Below are 25,764 nucleotides of genomic sequence, written 5' to 3'. Positions count from 1 at the left end.
CGAGGCTCCCGTCGGAGCGGCCGAGCTCGGGAAGGTGCGGCGCTGGCAGCCCGAGGGAGGTTCGGCGCCCAGGTCGGGCGCCCATGGGCAGCTCAGCCCGGGGAAGAAGCGACGCCCAAGTCGGGGCGGCCCGGTCCGGGGGAGAAGCGACGCCCAAGTCGGGGCGGCCCGGTCCGGGGGAGAAGCGACGCCCAAGTCGGGGCGGCCCGGTCCGGGGGGAGAAGCGACGCCCAAGTCGGGGCGGCCCGGTCCGGGGGGAGAAGCGACGCCCAAGTCGGGGCGGCCCGGTCCGGGGGAGAAGCGACGCCCAAGTCGGGGCGGCCCGGTCCGGGGGAGGTTCGGCGCCCAAGTCGGGGCGGCCCAGCCCGAGGCTGAAGACGACGCAGTACTCACGTGAGGGTGGCTGCGACGGTGTTCTGGCGGTGGTGGCCTGAGTCCGGGGTTCGGCCGCGGGCCAGCGGCTGCGTCTGCAGGACTGGTGGGCGGCAGCTTCAACCACCCCGGGCCGCGGTGTTTGAGCCGCGGGACTGTTTTTAACATCACCCAGCGCAGAGGGAGAAGAGGAGGGAAGAGACTGCAGACCTAACACTTTTGCCTCCATCACAGTGAGGAGATGCTGGGTGGACTCACTGTGGTGGATGTTAATATGTGTTTATTGTTGTTTTATTGTATTGTATTATATGTATGACTGCTGCAATTTCGTTCAGACTTCGGTCTGAATGACAATAAAAGGCTATCTATCTATCTATAAGGCCGCTGTAGCGGAGTCCGGTGAGCGTCTCTGCACATGAAAACAAAAAGGCAGTCCAGGTGGAATGTAAGAAGGTGCAAACCCGTGGCGAGAGGTCGGAACAGGAGCCAGTCCACCCACTTTCTCCCGGAGGTGCGCCAGCACATACGAAGTGGGTTCCTGCAGCCCCTGAGCTGCACAAAGGAAATCACCATGCACCCGCAGCGGGGAGCCGTGCACCAGTTCCGCAGAAGGCGTGTCAAAATCCACTTTAGGGGCCGTGCAGATCCCCAGCAAGACCCGTGGCAGCTTGTCCACCCAATCTGGGCCCGTCAGCCGCGCCTTCAACGCCAACTTCAGATGGCGGTGAAACCACTCAACCAAACCGTTAGCCTGATGGTACGCAGTCATGGGATGCAGCTGAGCACCGTACAGCTGAGCCATGGCCGTCCACAGGGCAGAGGTGAATTGAGCACCACAGTCGGTAGAGATGTCAGCAGGAACACCTTCGTGAAAGCAAAAATTATGGGCTTGTGATCGGTAAACGCCATGAAGGGCCTGCCCTCCAGGAAATACCGGAAATGCCGGACTGTCAAATAAAGAGCCTGGAGCTCACGAGCGAACGCACTGTAGTTCCTGTGAGCGTAGGTGCTGGCTGTAAAAGGCAAGCGGCTGCCAGAGACCATCGATAAACTGCTCGAGGACCTCCCTCCTCCAACGGCAGTATCCGAAGCGTCAACAGTGGGGACAGTTGGGGCAGCAGCTCGCGGGTGCACGAGCATGGTAGTGTGGGCCAGCGCCTCCTTGGCACCGTCGAAACCAACTGCAGTCTTGGTGTCCCACACTAGGGTCTCGCGGCTTGACCCGCGCCGCCGCTGGCACAAAACGATGGTAAAAGTTTATCAACCCCACGTATTCCTGTAGCCCTTTAACGGTGAGCGGCTGAGGAAACTGCCGAATCGCCTCCACCTTGCCGGGGAGAGGCGTAGCGCCCTGCGGGGTAGCGTGGTGTCCATGGAAAGAAATGGAGCTGAGACCAAACTGACACTTGGCGGCGTTAATAACAAGCCCGTGGTGCTGGAGCCAGTGGAACAGCACCCGGAGGAGCGCACGGTGTTCCAGGCGGGAGCGGCTGGCAACCAGAATGTCGTCTAGGTAAACGAAAACAAAGTCCAATCCCCAGCTAACCATGTCCATAAGCCGCTGTAAAGCCTGCGCGGCGTTCTTAAGGCCGAACGGCATCCGCAGCCACTCAAACAGGCCAAGCGGGGTGATGATGGCGGTCTTGGGCACATCATCGGGGTGGACGGGAATCTGGTGGTATCCGCGCACCAGATCCACCTTGGAGAAAATGGTAGCCCCATCCACATGGGCCGTGAAGTCCTGGATGTGCCGGACTGGGTAGTGGTAAGTGGTCGTGACAGTGTTAAGGTGGTGGTAGCCCCCACACGTACTCCACCCGTCGGACAACTTGAGAACCATATGGAGTGGGAAAGCCCATGGTCTGTCGGAGCGCCGCACAATCCCCATGTCATCCACTTAAACTCTTCCTTAGTCAAACGCAGCTTGTTGGGCGGGAACTGGCGTGCCCATGTGTGAAGCGGAGGGCCGGCGGTAAGGATTGGATGGACAATCCCATGCTTAGCAGCGGCCGAGTGAAACTGAGAGGTCAGGATCTCCGGGAACTCGGCCAGGAGTGGGGCGTATGCCCCACCTGCATCTGACACCGATCCGAGATGCAGGCTGGAGGAAACCGCAGGCCGCTGTGACGCAGGCTGGGGAGACTCTGAAGGAACGAGGCGCTGGACCCGAACGTCAACCAGGAGGGAAAAGGCCATAAAAAATCGGCACCCAGCAGCGGCTGGGAGACGTCCGCAATCGTGAACGGCCATGAGTAACGACAAGAGTCCAAAACGAGGGAAACGGTGCAAGTACCGTACGTGCAAATGGGGCTGCCATTGGTGGCGGTCAGGGCGGGGCCACTGTTACCAGCACGAGTGTCAACCCCTGTCGGAGGTAAGACCGTCGAGGCTGCTGCGGAGGTGCGGACACCTGACTGACTGAACCGCCGTCCTACTGCTTGGCAAGCCACAGCTCGTCCGTCCATTCAGCAAGCTGCAGGGGATCCGCGAAATTGGACCCAGCGAGGACCTGGGTCCAAGCGAGACCAGGTTGAGTAAAGTAATTTTTATTCATAGAAAAAAACGTAACTAAAACATGTGAACCTCATTGACATGACCAGTTCACTTTTAAACATCCATTGTGTAAGTTCTCTTTATCTTTCTCTCCACCTGACATAGGTCTACAATAACTTTTTCACCATTTGTTTCTGTGCTCAGGCAATCAATCTACCTTTAAATCAGCTGGAGTAGATTTATAAGCAAAGTGATTGGCAAAGTGTGATCCAAGACTACCTGCTATTATTATTTGCCTGTTGGCTATAGCATGTGACAACATTTTTTTAGAATGATCATTTGGTAATTCTTGACCAAAATTCTGCCCATCTCAGTAAACTTTAAATTTGTCAACCCCACTCCCAAAACAGGTTCGGAAAAGCTGATGACACAAAAGGTTGGAATAATTCAGCGGGACAGGCAGCATCTCTGGAGAGAAGGAATCGGTGATGTTTCAGGTCAAGCCTTAGAAACATAGAAAATAGGTGCAGGAGGAGGCCATTCGGCCCTTTGAGCGAGCACCGCCATTCATTGTGATCATGGCTGATCGTCCCCGATCAATAACCCGTGCCTGCCTACTCCTCATATCCCTTGACTCCACTAGCCCCTAGAGCTTTATCTAACTCTCTCTTAAATCCGTCCAGTGACTTGGCCTCCACTACCCTCAGTGGCAGGGAATTCCATAAATTCACAACTCTCTGGGTGAAAAAGTTTTTTCTCACCTCAGTCTTAAATGACCTCCTCTTTATTCTAAGACTGTGGCCCTTGGTTCAGATTCAGATTCAGATTCAATTTTAATTGTCATTGTCAGTGTACAGTACAGAGACAACGAAATGCATTAAAACGTGTGCTCCAGGTGAGGCTCGAACTCACAACCTCGGCATTGCTCACTGCGTACTGCTGTATAAGTACCGCGCGCTAACCGATTGCGCCACTGGAGCTCTGTATTGTGTCTGGTTCTGGACTCGCCACACATTGGGAACATTTTTCCTGCATCTAGCATTGTCCAGTCCTTTTAAAAATTTATATGTTTCTATAAGATATCCCCTCATCCTTCTAAACTCCAGTGAATACAAGCCTAGTCTTTTTCAATCTTTCCTCATATGACAGTCCCGCCATCCCAGGGATCAATTTCGTGAACCTACGCTGCACTGCCTCAATCACAAGGATGTCCTTCCTCAAATTAGGAGACCAAAACTGTACATAATACTCCAGATGTGGTCTCACCTGAACTCTATACAACTGCAGAAAAACCTCTTTACTCCTATACTGAAATCCTCTTGTAATGAAGGCCAACATTCCATGCTGTAACTGTAACTGTAAGCCAACTTTCAGTGACTGGTGACAAGGACGCCCGGTCTCGCTGCACCTCTCCCTTATCTAATCTAACCCCATTGCCTTCTTCAGACTAGTTAGGGAAAAGGGAGATGAGAGATATCGACAATGATGTGGAGAGATAAAGAACAATGAATGAAAGATTGCAAAAAAAGTAATGATGATAAATAAGGGAAGAAGAAAAGATGTCGCACAAATGAAAAGCGAGAGTAAGAAATTTACATTGAAAAAGGAAACAAGATAAATGGAAAGAAACTTGTGGTAAGGCAGAGAGTGGGGGCAGGGTGCAGGGTGGGGTGCAGGGGACAAAGGAACAATGTTTCAAAGTGCTTTTTCATGCACCTGTAGAAATGCATGATCCATAGGCTCAGAAGGACGCTAATATAATAATGCAGGTAAGTGGGTTTTGTATGGGTGGGCATAAATAATAGCATGGATATAGTGGGCCAAAGGGTATGTTTCTGTGCTATACAACTACATGATTCTCCAAGCAATGGACACCAGCTCGGTTAGAAGGCTTAAATCTAATGTTGATAGGATTTTGCCAGCAATATTTATATACATGTGCAGCACATTTGTTATAAGTCTCTTAACGGTGAGGTTCCAGAGTTTTGAACACAGTAACATAGGCTGAGGAGTTGAACCAAAGGCTCACCTGCATTTACTTGCAGGCATAAAATATTCCGTTATTTCAAATAAGATGATGGAGCCAAACTTCTGCTGTCCTGATTACCATCTATTCCTCAATCAGCATCATGAAAACAGATTATTTGGTCATTGGTGTGTTCATCTGTGGGCAGATTAGCTACCATGCTTCCTAAAAATGACAACACTTGCAATGTATGTCATTTGTTCAAAGGCACTTTGGAGCACCCTGGAAGTGGTGCTACTGTTTGCAACTTTTTCCTTTTAGAAAGAAATGTGGAGCCAAGGTCGGTGGAAGGTGTTGGGATCCACATCAGATGGAACTGATCTAGGCAACCAAATGCCCTGTGATACAGAACCTGGGATCTTCAGTCTAGGGAAGAGAAATCAGTGGCGTTGATATTGGGGGACTGCTGCTACTGGCCACCATGCTTCATTTCTTGAGCTTATTGCCTCTCTAGCTCCTCTTGTTCCTTTAGTATGCAGAAATCACCTTGCTCATCCAGATGCGCAGTCTGGGAGATGACCTTTTCATGGAAATTAATGTGTTTTAGTAAACTGCAGTTGATAGTCCATGGTAGAATGTCATTATTCACATTGAGAGAAGTGAACACATTTATGATTGAGACACAGTGATTTTTTTTAAATATTGCATGCTATCCATTCAAATCATATTGTAAATGAGTTCAATCAAGCCAAACTCTACAGGTATTGCAAAGAGAAATAAAAAACAGAGCAAAATATAGTGTGAGAGCGTTATAATGTTATAGACACCGAAAAAGTGCAGGTAAAAATAGTCCAAGCGTTACAATGAGATAAGTTGGGAGATCAGGGTTACATTCTTAGCTGATGAGATGACCATTCAGTAGTCTGCTAACAGCGGGGAAGAAACTGTTTCTGAAGATAAACATAAAATGTTGGAGTAGCTCAGCAGGTCAGGCAGCATCTTTGGAGAAAAGGAATAGGTGATGTTTCAAGTCGAGACCCTTCTTCAGACTTTAGACCTTTCTTGAGGTACGTGGTTTCAAGCTTTTCTGCCCGACAGGAGAGGGGAGATGAGGGGATTATCGAGGTGGCTGTCGTCTTTGATTTTGTTATCTGCTTTTCCGTGGCAGTGTGGTATAGATGGAGTCAGTGGGGAGGAAGCTGGTTCATGTGATGGACAGAGCTCTGGAATTTCATTTCTGCAAATGCATTCTGACAAACGTTTGAGCAAAAGTCCTGACTGATATGTGAGACAGGCAATACAATGAGCAAATATAGGATAATTCTGAAAAATTATATTTGATATGCTGAATGATCTTTACATCTGTGAATATCTTGAAATCTTGCTATAAACTATGTTGTCATATGTTGTAAAATGAATTTAATGTTAATGCCCTGTAGGTGGCAGATTATGACAAGGTATTTATTAAAAGTATTGTTATATTTTGTTTTAAAGTATATTTTTCTTTCAGCTGAAAGTGCAATTTGAAAATTCCAATAAATACTCAGATTCACCAGAAAACAATGCCTGCATAAATATTCCTGCAAAGTTGTGTAGTCAAGGGAACAGACAGTGGAAAGTCAGAGACTAAGACTTTTGCCTCCATCACAGTGAGGAGGTGCTTGGTGAACTCACTGTGGTGGATGTTAATTTGTGTTTATTGTATGTTTTGTTACTTATTGTTACTGTGTATAACTGCAGGCAACGTAATTTTGTTCAGACCGAAAGGTTTGAATGACAATAAAGGAATCAAATCAAATTCAAAAGTGTATTGGAAATGTCTTTGACATTTGTAATAATAATAATAATAATAATAAATTTTATTTATGGGCGCCTTTCAAGAGTCTCAAGGACACCTTATAAAAATTTAGCAAGTAGAGGAAAAACATGTAAGCGGAATGAAATAAATAATAGAGACATGACTAGTACACAAATTAAAGACAGAATTCAATTCAAAACACAATATGAGGCAATTCAAGCACAGATAAAAAGGGAGGGGGACGTGGGGCTAAGGATAGGCAGAGGTGAAGAGATGGGTCTTGAGGCGGGACTGGAAGATGGTGAGGGACATGGAATTGCGGATCAGTTGGGGGAGGGAGTTCCAGAGCCTGGGAGCTGCCCTGGAGAATGCTCTGTCCCCAAAACTGCGGAGGTTGGATTTGTGGATGGAGAGGAGACCGGCGGATGTGGATCTGAGGGACCGTGAGGGTTGGTAGGGGGAGAGGAGGTCAGTGAGATATGGGGGGGGCAGATGGTGGAGGGCTTTGTAGGTGAGGACCAGGATTTTGTAGGTGATATGGTGGGAGATGGGAAGCCAGTGAAGTTGTTTGAGGACTGGAGTGATGTGATGCCAGGATTTGGTGTGGGTGATGAGTCGGGCGGCTGCGTTCTGGACCAGTTGGAGTCGGTTGACGTAGGTGGAGCTGATGCCAAGGAGAAGTGAGTTGCAGTAGTCCAGTCGGGAGGAGATGAAGGCATGGATGAGTCTTTCAGCAGCGGGAGGTGTGAGAGAGGGTCTGATTTTGGCGATGTTGCGGAGGTGAAAGAAGGAGGTTTTAATGACATGGCAGATGTGAGGCTCAAGGGAGAGGGTGGAATCAAAGATCACGCCAAGGTTGCGGGCCTGGGGAGATGGGGAGGCAGTGGTAGCATTGTAGCAATGTTACAACATTTTGAGATTTTAAAAATCAAGTCTGTAATTTACCCCATCACATAAAGCATAAAAAGAAGTTTAATTTGACACCTTATTCACTTTCATATCTTCAGTATTAAAAAGGTTATGGCCATTTTCATACTCGGAAATTAGCATCTTGTTCCCTATTGCTTTTCCATTGACTGAACACAAAAGCTGTGATCGAGGACAGTCAAAAGCCTATAACTTTCTTAAAAATTAAGAGAACTGAAAGAAATTTTCAGTTATTATAGATTGAAGCATTCTGAAATAAATATGAAACAATCTTACTTAGATGACTTGAAATTAAAACATATAATTAGTTAGTTACCTAATTGTAGCTAATTACAAAATTCAATTACTAGATCTAAACATCTATCAATTTCTTAAGAATAGATTAACATTTTGAAATAGCCTAAGTGTCCAAATAACATTCACACAAGAATTCACAATATAACATAATTTTTAAATCTCATTGTCATGGATTTATAGGCCAAATGGAAGGAATTTAATGTTTAATACCTGCAAATTAATGGCCATTTAAATCAACTTGCGAGTGGGTTTTTCTGGAAAGCGATCATTTGGAACATTGCAGTTTGCGGTGATTTAGACCCACATATTGGCATGAAAAATACTGCCGGTTCGTATGGGGACAAAATCACCGGTTCGCAACTTAAAATGTGAACTAAAGGCATCTTAAGAAACACATAAAAATAAACGGCTTTCTTTTACCTAAGCTCCCCGTTGTCGGCGTTGACGGCTTTAGAAGCTGATTTTAAAATTACTCCAGCACTAAACTTGTCGGGCGATATAAAAAAAAAAAAAAAGACACAGAACGGCCGTCGGTACAATTCTTCAGCAAAAGCTTGCACTCCGACAAAATATAATCCAGGACAAGGTAGGAGAAAACTGTGTTTTAACCCCGCCCCCCCCCCCCTCCCCCCTCAAACGCGGCAAAATCGCTCACACGGCCAGTGGCAGAACTGCAGCGCTGCTGAAGGTAAGTATTGTAACATACCTATACATTGGTATTGGTTTGGTGTAAGTTTATTGTTGTCACATGTATCGAGATACAGCAAAAAAAATTGTCAGTGAAAAACATCCTCAAGAACGGCTTTTAAATTTTATAATTCTATAATTTCAGCCAAAGTGATCAATATTAATCATGTCCATCACCTGTCAACTGAATTCAAAAACTCCTACTGCTTGCAAGACTTTGTACATTCAAGCATTCTATAAATCCCAACAGTATCCTCGTCCCCATGACAGGATCTCTCTTTTATTTTTAATGATTTTTTTCAATTTTTTAATTCAATTTTATTAAAGTTTGCTTTGACAATGTGGATTTTCAGCTTTGAATACATTGCCTGTTTGTAGTTTCCCTGAGAAAGGGGTGGTGGACATGCTTCTTGAATTTACGCAGCCAATGTGGTAATGATCTTCTCATGTTTGTAACCCATAATAACACTGTGGATAAGGCAATTGTTTTTCAGCCTGTAAGGCCCATGTTTATCCCAATGACAAACATTTAGTCTATTCTCCATGTATTATGTCTGTCTAATTTGCATTATTATTAATGCATATGTTCTTATGGCGCATTCCTGAAAATTATTGTGGTTCCAAAATATTACCTTTTCACACCAAACAAACATTCCACGTGTCTTATCACTGCATATGAGGGGAAAGGAACGTGGAATGCCTCATTCTAAAGATGACCCTGTGAATTATTTTTTGCAGTAGTACACCCTTTGTTCTCGACGGCCCTGCTCCCTGGGTCACCTTTTGTTCTCAGCGGCCCTGATCTCCGCCAACCCATCTTCAACCGTCGGCAGAGCTTTCTACTCATATACAATGCTGAAGTCCATTTACAAAAGAGAGCCTTTACTCCTTATCTCCTTAGGATAAGATTTTTCATGTGATGTACAAATCATTTGGAAACAATGTACCCAGGATAAATAATGAACTTTATTTACTTTGCAAATCTTAATCACCCACCCCTATCCCTAAAATTGGTGTGAAATTAAATTAATAACAGTTTCAGGTCACCAATTGTTAATTTGGTGCTTGTTATAGATTAATCAATTGGAAGACTTTTGCTATGGGCGATTGGATAGGCTGGGCTTGTTTTCCCTGAAGTGAAGGAGAATGGGGGATGACCTGACAGAGGTATATAACATTAAAAGAGGCATAAGGCAGCATCTATCATCAAGGATTCCCACCATCTGGGCCTTGCCCTCTTCTCACTGCTACAGGAGGTACAGATGCCTGAAGTCTCACACCACCAGTTTCAGTAACAGCTACTGTACTTTCCTACTACTATCAGGTTCTTTAAACAACCTGCACAACCCTAATCCTACCTTGACAAAGGAACCCTATGGTCCACCTCTTTCACCTCCATGGACTTATTTTTTTCTAATTATATTTCTGCACTAATATCTTGCTTTGGAAATGTTATGTATAATTTATGTCTAATATTTTTCTATGTGATTGTTTGTGTCTATAATGATGCTATGGCAAATTAGATTTTTTATTATATCTATACATATCTATATCTGTTGAGTAGAATATATACAATATATGAAGAATTTTACACTATTCTAAAACAAGAGACTCAATTCCTGAGAATTGTTCATGCTTTATCTTCTCTGTTGTAATCTCAGCCATATCTCTAATATAAAAATGTTTCATGTGAGGAAGACACATTAAAGATTCCCAATAACTCCAGCCTATACAGCAGGATGCCAGGAAGAGAATGACTCATTTGATAGAACCAGCAAAAGTGCTTTAGTTATCTTTCATCATTTTCTAAAGATGACCCTGTGAATTATTTTTTACAGTAGTACACCCATCAGTCCAATCAAGCTTTAAAATATTAAGGCAGATAAGTTCTGATTCAAACAATTTGAGATGAAACAAGATTGTGAATCTTGTGAACAATGCCTGTTGTTTAGACAGACATCATAATTGGCAGGATGAGGATTTGCCTCATTTGTAAATGTAACAGATAATATAAAAGCTAATTTCAGCCAAAGTGATCAATATAAATCATGTCCATCACCTGTGTGGTTTTCATTCCGCTACTTTATAACCATATAACCATATAACAATTACAGCACGGAAACAGGCCATCTCGACCCTTCTAGTCCATGCCGAACACATAATCTCCCCTAGTCCCATATACCCGCGCTCAGACCATAACCCTCCATTCCCTTCCCATCCATATAACTATCCAATTTATTTTTAAATGATAAAAACGAACCTGCCTCCACCACCTTCACTGGAAGCTCATTCCACACAGCTACCACTCTCTGAGTGGTATATGGGTTGACTTTGTCAACCCATATGCCACTGACACTTCGCCAAACCTCTAATCCATTTACCTCTCATCAAATAAACTGCCACATCCCCTTCTGCCTCAGCTTATCTGTGGCTGAAATCCTGTTCAATTTTTCCATTAGCTCCTGATTTGACCATTTTGTTGCTTTCCTGACAGGCCTCCAAACATCTACTCAATCAAAACCTTTCTCTACTCCCTTAGCTTACTCAATAAACTGAAATCTTTGACCAAGTAATTGGTTCAAATTAAGTATGTTGAGGTATAGATACAGTGAAAAATCTTGCTTGCCATAGCATCACAGGTGCATAGACTCAAACAAACACATAGAAAAATATTATACTTAAATACACATAAAATTTCTAAAAGAACGAAGACTGTAAAAAAAGCAAGATATTAGTGCAAAAACATAATTTGAAAAAAACCAGGTGTTAGGTGGTGCAAAAGGTGGACTGTAGCATTCCGTTGTCAAGGTAGGATTAGGGTTGTGCAGGTTGTTTCAAGAACCATATGGTAGCAGGAAAGAAGCTGTTCCCTGAAGCTGGTGGTGTGAGACTTCAGGCTGTACCTCCTGTCGCAATAAGAAGAAGGCATGGCCCAGATGGTAGTCATCCTTGATGACAGGTGTCGCCTTATGCCTCATAATTTTATTAACCTCTTGTCAGGTCGTCTTGCAGTCTCTTTCACTTCATGGAAAACAAGTCCAGCCTATTCAATCTCTCCCATAGTTGAAGTCCTCCAATCCAGGCAATATTTTGGTGAATCTTCTCTGTATTTTCTCCTGTATGATCACATCCTTCCGTTAATGGAGTCATATTGGAATCTCCTTCTTGGAATAATAATATATGGAGTTATGATAATATCCTTCTGGGAGTAAAATTTACACAATAATTTAATGATTTAATGCAGTTAAGCAATCTTGTTAGATTAATGCCCCTGTTCCACTTAGGAAACCTGAACGGAAACCTCTGGAGACTTTGCGCCCCACCCAAAGTTTCCGTGCAGTTCCCGAAGGTTTTTGTCAGTCTCCCTACCTGCTTCCACTACCTGCAACCTCCGGGAACCACACGGAAACCTTGGGTGGGGCGCAAAGTCTCCAGAGGTTTCTGTTCAGGTTTCCTATCTGTCTCTCTCTATCTCCTATTAATTTCTCCCCAATATTCAGCATAATCTTGAGGTTTTCTTTTTGTTATTTGTAGGAAGGGTGATGGCAGATGAAAACTGCATGAAGAGGACGGGACTCAAAAGGACCCAGTCCAATTTCCTTTGGGCAAAACCTGTCGGAAATGGGTGCAAACACTTAAAAAATATATACATTTTGTCTTTGAGATATGATAAACATATAAAATGCAGGAGCAAATGATTCCAACGTCATCACAGAGAAATATCAAACATGAATTATCTGTTATTATTGAATTGTGGAATGGCTTTATGAACCAAAATCCATTCTATATTTTACGATTTGAGAAGCGTGCACAGATACAAAGTTAGGAGGAGAATGCATAGAGACTTCAGGATGTTTTAGAGAGGTTACGTGAATGAGAAAGGGACATACCGATAGGATACAATACGATGTCATTCTAATTTTAGTAGAAAAAAATAGTAATGCAGAGTATTTTTTAACCGGAGAGAGGTTGAAGGGCGTTGGGTTTCAGGAGAACCTGGGTGACCTTGTACAGCAATCACTGGAGGTTAACAAGCAGGTATAACATGTAATTAAGAAAGCAAATATTCAATTTTTGATACTGTAGTTGGGTAGATTTAATGTGTTGTACATTTATGTCAGTTTTGACTTCCACTTAACATCCTGGATCCATAGAAATTTACCAATGAGCTATATTTAATGACAACTGTTCATGAGCCAGGATTTTTTTAGCTGTGCTTTGCAATACGAGACCATTGCCAGATTGATCCAATCGTATTTTCTATTGTGTACTTGAAAGGTGAAGCTGTGGAATAACTCATGCCAATGTTGCAACTGCTGGTAATGCAGCAGACGTTTCAGGAGTTGTAAATCAATTCATTGCTTGAGAAAGGCTAGTCAAAACTTGTTTGCTGTCCCATTTCACTAGTCTTTCCCTCTAAGTAAAATACTGATTGTGTAATATATCCAGTTTATATTCACTGTGAGAGTGATGTTTTCTTTCCATTTTTTGTAGTCTTTTGGGAGAGGTTGGGGGGGGGGGGGGGGGGGGGGGGGGGGGGGGGGGGGAGAAGATGGGGAACAAAGAAAATATATTTTTTTGTGCCATCTGTACAAAGTAGACCTGTGAATATTTCAGATGCATCAGCAGTATTGAGTCAATATTGAGTTTCTGTAAAATACTAGCAGTTATCACCAACATCATGCATGTTTTGCTAAAAAGGTGAGTATTACTGGAAATGTGAAAGCATAGAAACATAGACATAGAAACATAGAAAATAGATGCAGGAGTAGGCCATTCGGCTCTTCGAGCCTGCACCGCCATTCAATATGATCATGGCTGATCATCCAACTCAGTATCCTGTACCTGCCTTCTCTCCATACCCCCTGATCCCTTTAGCCACAAGGGCCACATCTAACTCCCTCTTAAATATAGCCAATGAACTGGCCTCAACTACCCTCTGTGGCAGAGAATTCCAGACATTCACCACTCTGTGTGAAAAATGTTTTCCTCATCTCGGACTTAAAAGATTTCCCCCTTATCCTTAAACTGTGACCCCTTGTTCTGGACTTCCCCAACATCGGGAACAATCTTCCTGCATCTAGCCTGTCCAACCCCTTAAGAATTTTGTAAGTTTCTATAAGATCCCCCCTCAATCTTCTAAATTCTAGCGTGTACAAGCCGAGTCTATCCAGTCTTTCTTCATATGAAAGTCCTGCCATCCCAGGAATCAGTCTGGAGAACCTTCTCTGTACTCCCTCTATGGCAAGAATGTCTTTCCTCAGATTAGGAGACCAAAACTGTACGCAATACTCCAGGCGTGGTCTCACCAAGACCCTGTACAACTGCAGTAGAACCTCCCTGCTCCTATACTCAAATCCTTTTGCTATGAATGCTAACATACCATTCGCCTTCTTCACTGCCTGCTGCACCTGCATGCCTACTTTTAATGACTGGTGTACCATGATACCCAGGTCTTGTTGCATCTCCCCCTTTCCTAATTGGCCACCATTCAGATAATAGTCTACTTTCCTGTTTTTGCCACCAAAGTGGATAACCTCACATTTAACCACATTATACTGCATCTGCCATGCATTTGCCCACTCACCCAGCCTATCCAAGTCACCTTGCAGCCTCCTAGCATCCTCCTCACAGCTAACACTGCCCTCTAGCTTTGTGTCATCCGCTAACTTGTAGATGTTGCATTCAATTCCCTCGTCCAACTCATTAATATATATCGTAAATAGCTGGGGTCCCAGCACTGAGCCTTGTGGTACCCCACTAGTCACTGCTTGCCATTGTGAAAAGGACCCATTTACTCCTACTCTTTGCTTCCTGTTTGCCAGCCAGTTCTCTATCCACATCAATACTGAACCCCCAAAACCATGTTCTTTAAGTTTGTATACTAATCTCTTATGTGGGACCTTGTCGAAAGCCTTCTGAAAGTCCAGATATAACACATCCATTGGTTCTCCCTTATCCACTGTATTAGTTACATCCTGGAAAAATTCTATAAGATTCGTCAGACATGATTTACCTTTCGTAAATCCATGCTGACTTTGTCCAATGATTTCACCACTTTCCAAATGTGCTGCTATCCCATCTTTAATAACTGATTCTAGCAATTTTCCCCACTACTGACATTAGACTAACTGGTCTGTAATTCCCCGTTTTCTCTCTCCCTCCCTTTTTAAAAAGTGGGGTTACATGAGCTACCCTCCAATCCTCAGGAACTACTCCAGAATGTAAAGAGTTTTGAAAAATTATCACTAATGCATCCACTATTTCTGGGGCTACTTCCTTAAGTACTCTGGGATGCAGCCTATCTGGCCCTGGGGATTTATTGGCCTTTAACCCATTCAATTTACCTAACACCACTTCCTGGCTAACCTGGATTTCACTCAGTTCCTCCATCTCATTTGACCCCCGGTCCCCTGCTATTTCCGGCAGATTATTTATGTCTTCCTTAGTGAAGACAGAACCAAAGTAGTTTTTCAATTGGTCTGCCATGCCCTTGTTCCCCATGATCAATTCACCTGTTTTTGACTGCAAGGGACCTACATTTGTTTTAACTAATCTTTTTCTCTTCACATATCTATAAAAGCTTTTGCAGTCAGTTTTTATGTTCCCTGCTAGTTTTTTTTTCATAATCTATTTTCCCTTTCCTAATTAAGCCCTGTGTCCTCCTCTGCTGGACTCTGAATTTCTCCCAGTCCTCTGGTAGGCTGCTTTTTCTGGCTAATTTGTACGCTTCATCTTTTGTTTTGATACTATCCCTGATTTCCCTTGTTATCCACGGATGCACTACCTTCCCTGATTTATTTTTTTGCCAAACTGGGATGAACAATTGTTGTAGTTCATTCATGCAGTCTTTAAATGCCTTCCATTGCATATCCACTGTCAACCCATTAAGAATCAATTGCCAGTCTATCTTGGCCAATTCACGTCTCATACCCTCAAAGTTACCTTTCTTTAAGTTCAGGACCCTTGTTTCTGAATTAACAATATCGCTCTCCATCCTAATGAAGAACTCAACTATATTATGGTCACTCTTGCCCAAGGGGCCATGCACAACAAGACTGCTAACTAACCCTTCCTCATTACTTAATACTCGATCTAGAATAGCCTGCTCTCTCGTTGGTTCATCTACATGTTGGTTTAGAACATATCCCTCCTGAATATTGAATATCCCTGGATGTTCAGCTCCCAGCCTTGGTCACCCTGGAGCCATGTCTCCATGACCCCAACTATATCATAGTCATTAATAGCTATCTGCACATTCAACTCATCCACCTTATTATGAATTATCCTTGCATTGAGACACAAAGCCTTCAGGCTTGTTTTTACAACACCCTTACCCCTTATACAATTATGTTGAAAAGTGGCCCTTTTTGATATTTGCCCTGGATTTGTCTGCCTGCCACTTTTACTTTTCACCTTGCTACCTATTGCTTCTACCCTCATTTTACACCCCTCTGTCTCTACGCTCATACATTTAAGAAACCCTTTCCCTTTAACTCCATCCTCAACGATCCCATTCGACATCCCACCCCCCTTATTCAGTTTAAAACCACCCATGTAGCAGTGGCAAACCTGCCTGCCAGAATGCTGGTCCCCCACCTGTTAAGATGCAATCCTGCCCTTTTGTACAGTTCCCCCTTACTCCAAAACAGATCCCAGTGATCTAAGAATCTAAATCCTTGCCCCGTGCACCAGTTCCTCAGCCACACATTCAGGTCCCGTATCTCCCTGTTCCTGCTCTCGCCAGCACGAGGAACTATCCAACAACAATCGCAATTACATTAGTCCAAATTATGTTAAGTTAGTTGCTTATACTAATGACATATTCCAATTGAACCAACTTTTAATGGAAATTTGTTATCTTTGGGTCTCCACTCTATGATGACAAATATTTTAAAGTGGAATTATAGATATTAGAGTCAATGATGTTTTAAGAAAGAGGAATCATGTTTAACAAATTTATTAGAGTTGTTTGAGGATGTGCAGAAAAGGGTGGATAAACTGTGCCTTGAGAAATGCCAGATAGTTTGAACACCACTGTTCCAATTATGGAAGATAGAATTTGAGTTATAATCCATGTTGAGTGAATTGGAGCAGAGTCTGTGATCTCCAATATCTGTAGCTCCATATTAAAGGAGTTGTGCATGGTGATGGTGTCATCATGAAATGTTAGGGACCGCGGAACATTAGAGTAGAATGAATCATGACAAGAAGTTCAAGTTCCAAACAGGTGGATTTTCCACTGGAAATGGGCTCAGTTAAAAGTGGATGAACTGTGCTTTTATATGTTATTTATAAATAAAAATCATGCAGAAAAAGGTCTTAAAACTGTTGACAGAGGTTGTAATAAATATTTATTTTTAAATATCATAAATAAGTAATGCAATTTTAACCAGCAATTCACTTTAACAGATATACTCTGACAGATTTTGCAGCCAACTGTTAAGTGCAAGGGTTTAGGTCAAGAGCTGGGAAGTAGCATTGATCTGAATGACTTCTTTATTGACTTGCACGGACGCAATGGGCTGAGTGGCCTCGTTCTAAACTAAAATTTTATTCTAGAATACAGGAAGGGCATAAGAATATAAGAACATAAGAAACAAGAGGCAGCATATCAGTTCACTATTCAATACCATCATGGCTATTCCAAGCTTAGCCTAACCACCACTTTCCCACTCTCTCCTCATACACCATGAGTTAGTAGTATATGTCTGTCAATCGCCTCTTTCAAAATATTCATCGACTCCACTTACACGTGTCTTCTGAGTAGAGAATGTCGAAGATTTACAACTCTCCTCATCTGTCTTAATGGGAGATTTCTTGTTCTGAAACTATCCCCTTTGTTCGAGATACTTCATGAAGAGAAACACTTTCATCATGCACCCTGGCAATTTCCTTCCATATCTCATATGTTTCAATAAGATCAGCTCTCTTCTAACCTGCAACCAATAGAGGCCCACATGGCACAAACTATTTGTTTCGAATCAACTCTTTCATCCAAGGAGTTAAATTGGATACGTACTTTTGACTGCCTCCAATGCAAGCCCATTCTTCCTTAACTATAAAAACTCAAGATGTATACAGTACTTAAGATCACCAGTGCTTTACTACATTGGATGAATGGATTCAAAGTAACTCAGATTCAGATTCAATTTTAATTGTCATTGTCAGTGTACAGTACAGAGACAACGAAATGCATTTAGCATCTCCTTTGAAGAGCGACATAGCAAACGGAATAAAAAAAATAAATAATAAAGTGTCCGGGATTTGGGGGGGGGGGGGGGGGGGTGGGAAGGCAGATGCATGGTCAGAGGTACGTTGTTTAGTAGAGTGACAGCGGCCGGAAAGAAGCTGTTCCTCGACCTGCTGGTTCGGCAACGGAGAGACCTGTAGCGCCTCCCAGATGGTAGGAGGGTAAACAGTCCATGGTTGGGGTGAGAGCAGTCCTTGGCGATGCTGAGCGCCCTCCGCAGACAGCGCTTGCTTTGGACAGACTCAATCTGGAACCGGTGATGCGTTGGGCAAGTTTCACCACCCTCTGCAGGCCTACTTCGGAGACAGAGCAGTTGCCAGACCATACTGTGATGCATGGTAAGGATGCTCTCGATTGCAGCAAGAGGAGTCACCATATCTGAGGAGACAGATGGACCTTCTGCAGTCTGTCACAAGAAGCCGCTGAGTGAGACCTTCTTGATCAGAGTAGAGGTATGTGGGTCCAAGAGAGGTCATCGGAGATGTTGACTCCCAGGAACCTGAAGCTAGAAACACATTCACACCTCCGTCCCGTTATGTGGAGGGGGTGTGCGTGCCGCCTCTGGACTTCCTGAAGTCTACAATGAGCTCCTTGGTCTTCTTGGAGTTAAGGGCCAGGTTGTTGTCAGCGCACCATGCTGCTAAGTGCTGGACCTCCTCCCTGTAGGCCAGCTCATCGTTGTTGCTGATGAGGCCAATCACCGTTGTATCATCTGCATACTTGATGATGGTGAGTACCATGTACAGGTGTGCCAGTCATAGGTGAAGAGGTTAAGAGGAGGGGGCTCACACACAGAGGCTGAGGAACGCCGGTTCAGGGTGAGGGTTGAAGAGGTGTGCTTGTCTAACCTCACAGACTGGGGTCTGTTGGTTAGAAAGTCCAGTATCAAGTCCATTTATTAGCAAATTTGCAGATGACACAAAGCTGGGTGGCAGTGTGAACTGTGAGGAGGATGCTATGGAATGCAGGGTGATTTGGAGGGTTGGGGGAGGGGAAGATGCATGGCAGATGAAGTTTTAATGCGGATAGAATGAGGTTATCCACATTGGTAGCAAAAACAGGAAGGCAGATTACTATCTAAATGGTGTCAAGTTGGGAAAAGGGGAAGTACAACGGGATCTGGGGGTCCTTGTTCATCAGTCTATGAAAGTAAGCATGCAGGTACTTCAGGCAGTGAAGAAAGCGAATGGCATGTTGGCCTTTATAACAAGAGGAGTCAAATATAGGAGCAAAGAGGTCCTTATGCAGTTGTACAGAGCCCTAGTGAGACCACACCTGGAGTATTGTGTGCAGTTTTGGTCCCTTAATTTGAAAAGGACATTCTTTCTATTGAGGGAGTGCATCATAGGTTTACAAGGTTGATTCCCGGGATGGCGGGACTGTCATATGCTGAGAGAATGGAACGGCTGGGCTTATACACCGTGGAGTTCAGAAGGATGAAAGGGAATCTCATTGAAACATATAAGATTGTTAAGTGGTTGGACACGCTAGAGGCAGGAAACGTGTTCCCAATTTTGGGGGAATCCAGAACCAGGGGCCACAGTTTAAGAATAAGGAGTAAGCCATTTAGAACGGAGACGAGGAAACACTTTTTCTCACAGAGAGTTGTGAGTCTGTGGAATTCTCTGCCTCAGAGGGTGGTGGAGGCAGGTTCTCTGGATTGTTTCAAGAGAGAGCTAGATAGGGCTCTTAAAATAGCAGAGTCAGGGGATATGGGGAGAAGGCAGGAACAGGGTACTGATCAGCCATGATCACATTAAATGGCGGTGCTGGCTCGAAGGGCCAAATGGCCTGCTCCTGCACCTATTGCCTATTGTCTACATCTCCCCACATTTTGCTCTAAACTCTTGCACAAAGGCCAACATTCCATCACCTTCCTATTATTACTTTTTTCACCTGCATGCTACGTTTTTGTTTTTTTATGTTCTAGGACACCCAGTTCCTTTTGTACCATAGTATTTTATCAGATCACTACATTTAAATAATACTTTGCTTTTCCATTCTTCCTTCCAAAATGGACAAACTTACATTTTCCCACCCTATACTCCACCTGGTATCTTCTTGTCCACACATTTAACCTGTTGATACATTTTCGTAGGATTTTTATGCCATCCTTATAACTTGATAACCCACCTTCATATTTGTTTATAGTATATTTTATCCTTTACTCCATGTCATTAAAACTGATTGCAAATAGTTGAGGCCCAAGCGCTGATACAATTATTTCATTAATTATTGACTGCCAATCTAACTTTACTGTGTACTCTTCATGTGCAATAGGCTTTCACATGACACATTATCAAATATCTGGAAATCCCAAAACACTTAATATACTGTACTGGTTCTGCTTTATCCATTCTGAGATCCATGTATGATGCTACATGTTGGTGGATGCGTGCTTTTGAATTCTGGCTTTTTTTTTCTGTTCATTAGTATAGCCTGACCTGCTAGCATGTCCCAGAACCCTGGTTTATAAACACATAATACGGGCAACGAAGTACAATCTGCCTCTAAGTGCAGATTACTTTTTTATCTATGCATACTGTGTTCGCAGGCATGTTATGCTGCTGCAGGTAAGCATTTCAATGTTCCATTTTTGGTACATATGCTAATAATTCACTCTTCACTATTAACTCTCTTGGTCTCATCCCATCAAGGCATTCCATTTATCCTATTCATTCCCTCTTCCACTTTCTCCCCAACTTAAAACTACATTTGTTTCTCTTTCCCAGTTCAAATGAAGGATCTCAGACATAAAACATTAACTGTTCCTTCTTCCATAGCACTTATGCGATCTGCTGAGTGTTTCCAGTAGTCACCGTGTCAGTAGGTGATTACTACAGTCACATTGCTGCCATAGCTCAATATAGGGAATAAGTAAAGACAACTTCCTTTAAACAAATAATGTCTAAATTGCATCATACAATATGGTGCTGCCACTATGTGACATGCACTTAACCCAAAAAATTGCCACAAGTCCAATTTTTAGACATGGTCCATGGTTCCAGCAGCTCATTGTATCCACAAAGCTGCCTAATGTGTCATTTAACTCCAAAACAAATCTGTTTGATTCTTAAACTTGACATTAATGTATTGGAGACACAATATTAAACATGTGGGAATATCAGCCAGAGAGCAATCAAATATTGCCTCATGCCATTCATTTAGGACATCTTCATTTGTATCCATGAGCAACTGAGGCCTTTGGCTTAGTATGAATGTAAAGTTACCTTCTAATCTAATTAATGGATCGTACACAATTGCTCCACATATATGAGGGTAGATCTGCCATCCCTCAGGACGATGACACAAGGGCCTGTAAAGTGTACCAAAGAGCCTTTTAACCAAATCAGACCCATTTCTATATCAATCACGACTTTGTGGTATACATTTTAGTTTGGCCTGTTGACATCTCGCAAAAAGCATGTGTAGTTTTATTTAATTACAGGTTGATGTGAAAACTAACACAATTCTCTGTCCATTTTGGCAAGAATTGGAGTGCTCATTTTCCACATCTGAAATGATTTTTAGAGAAGCTTAATTTGACAATGGAGCACTCAAATAATCCGAGGCTTGTTAATCTTACATTAATCTTCTCCAGTTTTTCCAATAGATTATTAATTATTTGGACAGTTTCATTAGATATAGTGTTCCAATAAAAAAGATGTGCTTTTTTTCCTTTACCATAAGTAAAAGGTTTATGTGGAATTAAACTTTGCTTCTTAAAGTGATAACGATATCATTGATACTCAGACATTGTCTCATTTTTCTAACTCCTTATAAAGAGGTGTTTAAAACTAAATAGCTCCTCACTACATATTTTCCTTGTTTATCCATTGCTGCTGGAATCAAGGCTCAATATGGTGGATAAAGGGTAGATTTATCTCTGGCTGAGGAGACCACAACCAGGGATCACATGGGAGTTATTCAACAAATTAGTGTGTTTTGACTAATTAAACAAATTGGTGTGATCAAAAGCAATACAGCTGAGGAAAATTTGAGGCTTTAATCCTGAATGATGCTAAATTAATTAGCTGATATTACTGATCATTTCAGTTGGTGCCAATCTCACAATGGTAAGGACAGAGAAATGATCTTATATTTGACTCTTGATCTCAATGAACTAACTACTAACGAGTAGCAATGTACTTGTGTGGAAGACAGGTGTGCCTGTGATGCCAAGTTTGCTAATAGTCTCAGTTAAAGTACAGCGAGAAATGCTCGAAATACTCAGGATGCCAGGCCACAGGCTGGAGAAAGAAACAAAGTTAACATTTCAGGTTGATAATGGCCCCAAATCCATAACTATCTCCCTAAAAGGTGGATGTGCTACCAATTTAGCTATTGCTAGAACCTATACATTATCAAAATACAAATCAATCACAATCACAATCACAATAATACTTTATTAGCCAAGTATGTTTTGCAACATACGAGAAATTTCATTTGCCAAGTCAGTCATACAAATAAAAAGCAACAGAACACACAAAACACATTTTAATATAAACATCCATCACAGAGACTCCTCCACATTCCTCTCTGTGATGGAAGGCGGAAAAAAGTTTAATCTCTTCCCTTTGCTCTCCCGCAGTCGGGGGCCTCGAGCCCTCCATTGACAGGATGATCTTGACTCCCATAGCCGGCAGTGGGCCCTCCACGTCGAGGCAATCAGCTCCTGCATTGGGGTGATGTCAGCTCCCCCGCGCCGGATGATCGAACCTCGAGTCGGAGCTGGCCGAACCTCCCGTGACATTGGAGCTCCTGACTTCTACGGCCTCTCCCGAGACTACGAGCTCCCGATGTAAAGTCCACTGGGATCGACTCCGATGTAAGTCCACACCCCATGGTGGGGCCCAGGGTCAGTCCGAGGAGGCCTCCAGCTCCATCGATGGCAGGCGGCAGAGTGGCCGGAGACACGATCCGGAAAGTAATCGCATCTCCAGACAAGGTAAGAAATTGAAAAAAAACGTTTTCCCCGACCCTTCCCCCTCCCCCCCTTCCCCCCCCCCCCCCCCCCCCCCCCCCCCCCCCCCCCCCCCCCCCCCCCCCCCCCCCCCCCCCCCATAAAACAAACTGGAGAACATTTACACAGACCTGTAACACATACTAACATTTTTTTTAAAAGACGAAAAAACAACCAAACTATTTGCGGGGCTGCCAATCGTATGCCGCTCCTGGTGGTCTTTTGTAAGGTAGAAACAAAAGACCACCAGGGATGTGTCTACCTTCGATTTAAACTAAATGTGATGAAAATACTCAACATTCTGTAAAGGGAAAAAACTGTGTTAATATTTCAGGTTCATGGTGAGGTTGGAAATATTTTACTTTGTGGAGAAGGTTAGGGGTTGAGAACAAATGGATTGCCTACATATTTTGACCCACTGTACATTACTGAGGTGTTGAAGAAAAAATACACATGAGTCTTTTATCATCCAGTAAAAACTGAATACAGGAGTAACGAATTGAATAGTGCTTTGATGAGACAGCACCTGGAATACTGTCTACAGTTTTGATTTCTTTACCTATGAGAGGATACACTTGCCATGAAGACAGTGCATTGAAGATTCACTGGACAGGCTCAGGGTTTGTAGATTTGCTGTGCTATTGGAGATGGATCAGATTGGAATCGATAATCTTTAAAATTTAAAAGAATGGGATCGTGGTGCATATTGGCACCAACGATATAGGTAAAAAAAGGGATGAGGTCCTACAAGATAAATTTAGGGAGCTAGGAGATAAACTTAAAAGTAGGACCTCAAAGGTAATAATCTCTGGATTACTACCAGTATCACGGGCCAGTCAGAGTAGAAATAGGAGGATATTGCAGATGAATACGTGGTTTGAAAAATGGTGCAAGGGAGAGGGATTCATATTTTTAGGGCATTTGAACCAGTTCTGGGGGAGGTGGGACCAGTACAAATAGGACGGTCTGCACCTGGGCTGGAATGGAACCAATGTCCTTGGGGGAGTGTTTGCTAGTGCTGTCGGGGAGGATTTAAACTAATGTGGCAGGGGGATGAGTACAAGAGCAGAGAGGCAGGGGGGTGTAAAATGAGGGTAGAAGCAATAAGTAGCAAGGTGAAAAGTAAAAGTGGCAGGCAGACAAAACCAGGGCAAAAATCAAAAAGGGCCACTTTTCAACATAATTGTATAAGGGGTAAGAGCGTTGTAAAAACAAGCCTGAAGGCTTTGTGTCTCAATGCAAGGAGTATTCGTAATAAGGTGGATGAGTTGAACGTGCAGATAGCTATTAATGATTATGATATAGTTGGGATCACGGAGACATGGCTCCAGGGTGACCAAGGCTGGGAGCTGAACATCCAGGGATATTCAATATTCAGGAGGGATAGAGAGAAAGGAAAAGGAGGTGGGGTAGCGTTGCTGGTTAGAGAGGAGATTAACGCAATAGAAAGGAAGGACATTAGTTTGGAGGATGTGGAATCGGTATGGGTAGAGCTGCGAAACACTAAGGGGCAGAAAACGCTGGTGGGTGTTGTGTACAGGCCACCTAACAGTAGTAGTGAAGTTGGAGATGGTATCAAACAGGAAATTAGAAATGCGTGCGACAAAGGCAAAACAGTTATAATGGGTGACTTCAATCTACATATAGATTGGGTGAATCAAATTGGCAGGGGTGCTGAGGAAGAGGATTTCTTGAAACGTATGCGGGATAGTTATCTAAATCAACATGTAGAGGAACCAACAAGAGAGCAGGCTATTTTAGACTGGGTATTGAGTAATGAGGAAGGGTTAGTTAGCAGTCTTGTTGTACGTGCCCCCTTGGGCAAGATTGACCATAATATGGTTGAGTTCTTCATTAGGATGGAGAGTGACATTGTTAATTCAGAAACAATGGTTCTGAACTTAAAGAAAGGTAACTTTGAGGGTATGAGACGTGAATTGGCCAAGATTGACTGGCAATTAATTCTAAAAGGGTTGACGGTGGATCTGCAATGGAAGACATTTAAAGACTGCATGGATGAACTGCAAAAATTGTTCATCCCAGTTTGGCAAAAGAATAAATCAGGGAAGGTAGTGCATCCGTGGATAACAAGGGAAATCAGGGATAGTATCAAAGCGAAGGATGATGCGTACAAATTAGCCATAAAAAGCAGCATACAGCAGGACTGGGAGAAATTCAGAGACCAGCAGAGGAGGACAAAGGGCTTAATTAGGAAAGGAAAAATAGATTATGAAAGAAAACTGGCAGGGAACATAAAAAATGACTGCAAAAGTTTTTATAGATATGTGAAAAGAAAGAGATTAGTTAAAACAAATGTAGGTCCCTTGCAGTCAGAAACAGGTGAGTTGATCATGGGGAACAAGGATATGGCGGACCAATTGAATAACTACTTTGGTTCCGTCTTCACTAAGGAAGACATAAATAATCTGCCGGAAATAGCAGGGGACCGCGGGTCAAAGGAGTTGGAGGAATTGAGTGAAATCCAGGTTAGTCGGGAATTGGTGTTGGGTAAATTAAATGGATTAAAGGCCGATAAATCCCCAGGGCCAGATAGGCTGCATCCCAGAGTACTTAAGGAAGTAGCTCCAGAAATAGTGGATGCATTAGTAATAATCTTTCAAAACTCTTTAGATTCTGGAGTAGTTCCTGAGGATTGGCGGGTAGAAAACGTAACCCCACTTTTTAAGAAGAGAGCGAGAGAGAAAACGGGGAATTACAGACCAGTTAGTCTAACATCGGTAGTGGGGAAACTGCTAGAGTCAGTTATTAAAGATGGGATAGCAGCACATTGGAAAGTGGTGAAATCATTGGACAAAGTCAGCATGGATTTACGAAAGGTAAATCATGTCTGACGAATCTTATAGAATTTTTTGAGGATGTAACTAGTAGCTTGGATAGGGGAGAACCAGTGGATGTGGTGTATCTGGACTTCCAGAAGGCTTTCGACAAGGTCCCACATAAGAGATTAGTATACAAACTTAAAGCACACGGCATTGGGTGTTCAGTAT

The 25,764-nt window shown here is 43.3% G+C and overlaps 1 non-coding gene across 1 annotated transcript; it reads right to left on the bottom strand.

Moving 5' to 3' along the window:
• Window positions 1-3,752: 3,752 nt before the first annotated feature.
• trnai-uau (transfer RNA isoleucine (anticodon UAU)) lies at window positions 3,753-3,845 on the bottom strand. Its single transcript is given in 2 exon segments — window positions 3,753-3,788; window positions 3,808-3,845. It is a non-coding gene; the product is annotated as a tRNA-Ile (tRNA).
• Between the last annotated feature and the right edge of the window lie 21,919 nt (window positions 3,846-25,764).

The sequence above is a fragment of the Leucoraja erinacea genome, chromosome 8 (genome assembly GCF_028641065.1).
Source record: "Leucoraja erinacea ecotype New England chromosome 8, Leri_hhj_1, whole genome shotgun sequence".
NCBI lineage: Eukaryota > Metazoa > Chordata > Chondrichthyes > Rajiformes > Rajidae > Leucoraja > Leucoraja erinaceus.
Note: the sequence above shows the minus strand (reverse complement) of the source record. Positions and strands in the feature narration are given on the sequence as shown.